Source organism: Tupaia chinensis, unplaced genomic scaffold (genome assembly GCF_000334495.1).
Source record: "Tupaia chinensis unplaced genomic scaffold, TupChi_1.0 Scaffold000045_1, whole genome shotgun sequence".
Lineage (NCBI taxonomy): Eukaryota > Metazoa > Chordata > Mammalia > Scandentia > Tupaiidae > Tupaia > Tupaia belangeri.
This window is the reverse complement of record NW_006159501.1, coordinates 10,262,040-10,268,992: the sequence shown is the minus strand read 5'-3', so window position 1 is coordinate 10,268,992 and position 6,953 is coordinate 10,262,040. Positions and strand designations below refer to the sequence as shown.

The 6,953-nt window shown below is 49.4% G+C and overlaps 1 long non-coding RNA gene across 1 annotated transcript; it reads right to left on the bottom strand.

Annotated features, from left to right (window-relative positions):
• Window positions 1-1,328: 1,328 nt before the first annotated feature.
• LOC114008645 (uncharacterized) lies at window positions 1,329-2,811 on the bottom strand. The gene is made up of 3 exons (XR_003550162.1): window positions 2,573-2,811; window positions 2,292-2,471; window positions 1,329-1,543 (listed from the first exon to the last, which is right to left on the bottom strand). It is a non-coding gene; the product is annotated as an uncharacterized LOC114008645 (long non-coding RNA).
• Window positions 2,812-6,953: the final 4,142 nt, after the last annotated feature.

The window sequence follows — 6,953 nt, the reverse complement described above, 5'->3', positions numbered from 1 at the left end:
GTCTCTCTGTGTCACTGTCTTCCTACCTCAGTCTCCTGAGTAGCTGGGATGACAGATACCATGGCATCCAGCTTTTAAGTCAGGCCAGGAATCAAACCTGGACCTTCCATGTGATTTCAGCCTGAAAAGCAACAGCGTCTTACCAGCGCACCACTGTGACTGGGCCTGCATTGCCCTTGGTAATTTCACTGAATTGAACAAGAACCAACTTTGTGCAAAAGCCAGTAGCACATTTCGAAGCTGCCATCACCTCAAACTCACCTCCTCTGATGCCACCAGAAGCCCAGATAAAGGCACTAACCTGAGCGCGTGTCAAGGTGTCTGACAGAGACGTGCAGACCTTGGGAATGCAGCTCGGTGTTGGGACTCTGCCCTGTATCATTTTCTCCCCCGTGTACCACAAGGGCATGCCTGTCACTCCCACAGAGCTGGCCTCCTGTTGAGGGCAAGGACAGTGCCCCCCTCCTTCACCGCCCCCCCCCCCGGCCTTACACTTGCACAGTGGGTGCAGACCACAAATCCTGAGCCTGACAATGCTGCTGGTGTCTAGAGCACCGCTTTCAGAGTTTCATACGTAATAACGCATCACCCTCTGACTTGATAAAAAAGTGTAGTGATCGGGTTTCCCGAGAAACGAAGTAGGGGGGGAGGGGGAAAGAGATTTTAAGGAGTTGGCTGGTATGATTTGGGAGGCTACAAGTCCAAAATCTACAGAGCACTCAGTCCAGCAGGCTGCAGACTCAGGGAAGAACTCAGTGATGACTCGAGTCCAGAAGCAGCCGCGCTATGGAGGGTGATCTGACTTACTCAGAAGCTACTGATTTAAACGTTAATATCACCTTTAAAAAATAGCTTCTCAGGAACAGCCACGATGGTGTCTGACCAAGTACCTGGTGTCATGGTCCATCCAGCCAAGCTGACACATAAAATTAACTATCACAGGAAGGTGCCATCTTCACCCCCATTTTGCAGGAGAGAAAAGAAGGTGAAGACTGTTTAAGTAACTAACCCCAGGTCACATGACGATATGTAGCAGAGCTCAGATTCGAACCCAGACCTTGTGTCCCTGAGCCCTGAGTGAAAAATCACCCCCAGGGGATATGGCCATGCTGCAATCCCTTCTCCTCCATTCTCCTTTTGGGATCTTGGGCATGCATGCAAATACACCTGGCATGAGCTTAAGCCGCTGGGTTTGGGGCTCAAACCATAGTCAAATACATGGGAAACCAGCCATGTAGCCATTACGCCATCTGCTGATCCTCCTTTCTTTTAGTTCATATTTATTAAAATTTATGTATTATTGTTATTACCATTTAATTTGACTGGAGAGAAACATGGAGAGAGAGGAAAAGTGAGAAAGCAAGCCACCAGCTCCAGGACTTGAACCATGATCAGCCATGTGGGAGTTCAGCGCCTCAACCACCGTGCCACCTGCTGGTCCCTCACCCAGCTTTCTTAGCTGTGTAGGCAGCTGGTGCTGTTTTGGAGGTTTGGGGCAAGGGCAGGAACTCTTCAGGGTTCTGAGTCTTCTAACATTGCCCACCTGACGATATAAAAATAAAGGTGGTTCAATTTCAACTGTTCCCCACTCTTCAGCCTCTCAACAAAATATTGAACACCATGCTGTCATACACGGTGAGCACATGTGCCCTATAGCTGAAACCTCTAAAAAAATAAAAATAAAAAAGAAAGAAAGAAAAAAAGGAAGGAAGAAAGAAATTCAGCCTGGTTCAAATCCTGCCTCTGCCACTTACCAGCTAAATGCCCCTGAACAAGGTATATAATCTCTCTAAGTTCCAGTTCCACCTATACAGTTGGGCTAGCCAGCACCCCTACTGAAGACGGCCCACACTGGGACTTAGAGGTTGGTGCATGGTTGCAGTCCAGCTCCTGGCCTGGGGCCACCTGGGTGTGTGTCAGCCATTATTTTGAAGAATGATTAAGGTTCTGTTGTCTATATTTTCTCCCCCAATATTTTTTATAGAAAAAACAGCTAACCAAAGCAAACGCATCATTAAGAGTTTGCACAGACCTTGTGGGTTACAAGAGTCAGAATTAGCCCCAGGTTTGCTCTGAGAACCTTTCTAGTGGGACCCTAGCTCCTCCCCCAGGGGCGTCTTGCTGCCCAGGCCATGCCCCAGAGCGAGGCCTTCACATCTCCACCCTGTGCTGGTCACACCCCTGCAGTAGTGCAGCCCCAGAGTCATGTGGTGGCACCTGCACAGACCTTGTCTGGTCTGATTGCTATGGCCCTCATCCTAGTACAGACAACTGTACCCCAGTTATCTCACCTTTGTTCCAAGAGAAAAACGTAACTGGTGTTCCACAGGGCACTGACTTCACTCAGTCTCCGCAGGACATAAAGTGATTGTTCAGGACTCTGACATCATTGCAAATGCATGAACATTGGCCCAAAGCACAATAAATTTCAGCCATCGAACGTTTCCAGCTTGGGCTTAGGCTGTACTTCTCTGCTTAACAGAAAACAGCCATGGGACAGATGAAAGCAATTTTCTCACATGGCACCTTCATTTTACTTTCCAGGCTCTGACTTAAAGCCTGCATCTCTCACCTTGAGGCTGCCGCAGAACTCAGAGACAGATTGCCATCAGCACGGACCTGGCAGGAAATGATGCGCGTTCCCCAAATTCCTCACGGGACAAAGGAGCCTCCCTCTTGCTGCCCCATTCTGGGCAAACACTGGAAGTGTGGTGCAGCGGTGAGCGCAGAAACGAGACAGGGAAATGTGTCCGCGTTGCTGAGGTTGGACTCCCGCGACATTCTCAAATTCGCGTGGAGCACTGTGAGAGAGCACTGTGAGACGACAGGAAATGCAGCGGCGTGCTGGGTTTAGAGCCGTGGACCGGACAGCTGCCTGAGTGTCAGCATGACTGGGTCTTATTTTTCAGAGAGGCACAGCCCATTGCTTTAACTGCAACTGGGGCCCGTGCTCCGAGAACGGCAGTGTGGGAGCATGCAGGAAGCAGGGCCGCACCACATCTGGGAGGGCGATCAGGACTGCCCAAGGAAGCAAGCTCGTGGTCAAGCTCTGAAGCATGAGTGCGAGTGAGCTTGGTTAAAAGGAATTTAGAAGGGATTTTTTACGCTGATCTGGAAAGGACCTGACTAGAGGCAGGAGAAGCACATGGTCTTCCAGGAGCCAGAAGACATGCCGAGCAGCCTCCGTGCCCGAGGTGAGCACAGAGGCAAGGGTGACCGTGCAAGGGGATATGCCAGAGCACGCAGAGCCTTGTAGATCGCATTAGTGGTTTTTAATTTTAGCCTTTAAGGCAAGGGAAGCCACAGTGGTAGGCTTAAGCAAAGAGGTGAGAAGATAGGACCTATGTTCTAAAAGACTGTGTGGGTCACATAGAGAATAAAATAGCAAGAGGCAAGAGCAGATGCAATGCTAACACGTGCCACAGCCTGTTCATGGCAGCACCAGCCACAGCAGGGAGGAGGCGCACAGAGGTGACGCCATCGGTTGGTAAGTGGATACTGCGGCATATCCCTAGAATGGAATATTACTCAGAAACAAAAAAGGAACACAGTAATACCAGCAACAGGAGCAGGACAGGGCTCCAGTCAAAACTGGAGCAAGCATGGAGTCCAGAGGGGCTGGCAGAAGTGTGGCGAGGGAGCATGCCTTGCCTACCAGAAGGGCCTCTACCCAGCACCAGACAACAGCCACTGCAAAATCGAGATCCATCCCAGGTCTTCTGAGACAGAATAAAGACATCTATATGACATTTAAAAGTAATGGCAACCTAAAACAAATGCTGAGGCAAAGTAAAGGAAGGAAAGATTGTATTTAGGCCAGGTTAGGATGCGCGTATCCAAGTAACTCCACATTTGCACTCTGAGGTCTTGGAGATGTGAAAGGCAAAGGCAAGAGCTGGGGTGGGGAGCAAGGAGCCTGGAACAGCAGGAAGTGGCTGGGCCCTATGGAGGGAGGACAGGACAACCTCGTGGTCACCTGGAGTCGTTTTGCATAAAGTCACTTAGAATTGCTTAAAGTCATGGAGATGGTGAGTCAGAAACATTGTTATAATTAAAACACCTTGAAGGTTATAACTAGTAGATGTGACTGGCGGAGGTAAGGAGAAACGTCCTGCGGCAGCGAGGGTGTTCATAAACCGGAAGTCCGTGAGTCTAGGCAACACCTTGCGCCACTTCGGGTGCACACGCCCAAGAAAGCCACAGAATTTACATTACTGTACTTCCTGGTAGACGGGAGTCTCTCGTTTCCAAACAAAAACAAAACCCTGGTCTAAGTGGGGGTCTGGCATTTTACCATAAGTGACTCCATTTCAGGTTTGCTGGGACCTAGGACAGGGGCTGAGGCCAAAGCATAGTCTCCTGTGATTTCTATTTAACACAAGCAACTTAGCACAAGCTGTAACACATACCTGGGCAGTGGAAAACACAGCTTACTGGGACTGCCATTTTGTAGCCTCTAGCTCAACACATTTCAACTGGACTGGTCTGAGAAGTTTTTCATGTTGGGTAAATTCTTTTTACAAGCCAAATAATATATAGTGATTGAATGTTTAAAAAATAATGAGAATAATAATAATAATAACCTGAAAAAATGCATTAAACCAGGTCCACTGTGTTGAAGAAGTTTAGAAATTAATTTGACAGATGAGAGCTGTATCTAAAATGATCTAAAATAATTTATCTGAAGATTTATTTAAATGATCTAAAATAAGACACATGCCCAATAAAGTCCTAAGTGCAGCTGGGTGGACTCGGTCACTATCCTGCGAACGCCTAGGGAGGGGAGAATGGTGAGTGCACACAGTCAGGGACAGTCCCAGTCACCGGGGAGAGGGAGAAGGCAAAGGAGCGAGCACACACATGCACGTGCACATGCACACACAGAGACCCGGGACTCACACACGGAGGGAGCCAAGGCAGAAACTTACACACGCGGTACACGGGTCATTGCCAGTGGGCACATGGAACTGACCCCGAGGACAAGGCACGCAGTGAGTGGCCAAACCCAGTCAGCATGGCCTATGTGGGATGGCCCAAGGCAGATCCCTCTGGTCTGTTTGCTTCTTCACCCGATTGGTGAGGGAGGTGCTCCTGTCCTGCGGTCATGGGACTGGTCAGACACAGGAAACTGGACAGATGGGACTGGAAGAAGTTTGTTAGTCTTGTAGACCCACAGCCTGGGGAAGAGGACACTGTGGGGACACACAGGCTGCCGGAAGCTTTGGAGTAACAAAAGTGGGGTTCCCCTGGATCTCAGGAGAGGAGTGATTGGGCTCGTCTGAGTAATGTGGTGAAACCTGCTGGGCTGAGGACACAGTGGGTCACAGCTGGTCTGGCAGGTGGGGGACCTGCTAGACAGGGAGGCTTTTCCAGTGAGTGGAGGCATGTCTGGCAGAAACAGGGGAATTCACAGCCAGGCCTTTGGGGTCCTGTCAGGCCTACAGATTTCAGGGTAGCCTTTAACACTGGATGCCTGACAGTATGGCTTCTGAATCCATCTTCTCGAGCACAAATGGGACAATGCCCCTCCCTGTTCAGACTCTTCTGACCCTTAGGTCAGATGAGTGCGAGACCTTAGGTAGGCACCGTGGGACACTCCAGCTCCTTCTCCACAGGCTCCAGCATCTGCCCTCCATTCTCTCTGAGTCTCCCCATCCAGGCCAGGCCTGGCCCACCCATAGGGCCCACAACAGGGAGCTGAGGAGCCTGTTTCCCCACTCCCTGGCTCCCGACCAACCCAAGTTTGGACGTTTGGGTCAGTGCTGTTGTCAGCGTTGCTACAGTAGCCCTAAGGTGACTTCCGTGTTCGCAGAATCTGCTCACATCTATTATCGCATTTCTTCCACTCAGCAATCCTTACAGCAGATATTATTAACTCCATCTCACAGATGAGAAAATTGGGTTCAGAGAGGTTAATTAACTTGCTTAAGATCCAACTGTGAACAAATACCAAGCCCAAACTTGGAATGCAAGTCTCTGGCCAGAAAGTCCAGTACTGTTTCCCCAGTTCCAGCACTTTCACTCCAGGAAAACAGGTCTCCTCTCTGCCTCGCCGCCACCTCAGTGGTATGAAAAGTTGGTCTCCCTTCAGTCAGAGGGACGAAGTGTTCCAAAATATTTACAAAAAGCAGTCCTTTAGACTGATAGCAAATCATCCAATGTTTGACCATACTGTCCGTTGGCTTCTTAATTGGAAAATGTCACAGGATAGTTCCCAATTATTTCTTTGTGAGGTCTCCAAGGTACAAGTCAGCCTCATTGAGCGCAGGGACCATGTCATAAGACTGTGTGTGTGTGTGTGTGTGTGTGTGTATGTGTGTGCGTGTGTGTGTGTGTGTGTGTGAGTACGTATGTGTCCTTGTCTCTCTAATCTCAAAAAATCTGTGTCTTTTTGATAAATGCTTATTGCAGTGAAAATAGAATTAAAATAAGCTATCTTCTATTTTGCAAATAATGCCTTTGTAGGCTTTGGGAGAGCCACATAGCCTAACTCCAAAATGAATGCATATCTAAGCTGGTCACCACCCTCAAGGGAGGTTCTGGTTTACTTAAGGAAAGGGCCCACCTCTGACCCAGACGATGCTGCAGTTCATCCCAGGTCACCAGGAGGGACACGGCAACACACTGAACTGACGTCACTCTGGACTCAATACTTACACAGCAGCTCCCGTGCCTGTCTTCCTGGGAGGTGAAGGGGGAGTTAGCCCCAGCAGGAGCCGCTACTACTGACCCGAGCTTCTTGTCTCTGGGCACCTGGCCCACTGGGGACGAGCTAAAAGACCAGCTCACGAGAGCCAAGAAGAAACTGGCCACCAACGCTGGACTCACCCTACTCAGCCCTCGCCATCATGGCAGAGTCGTCACGAGGGGGCCATAGTTGGAAAGTGTGGAAGACAAAGGAGTGTGAAAAGGAAGCAAGCAACATAAAAAAAAAAAAAAAAAAAAAAAAAAAA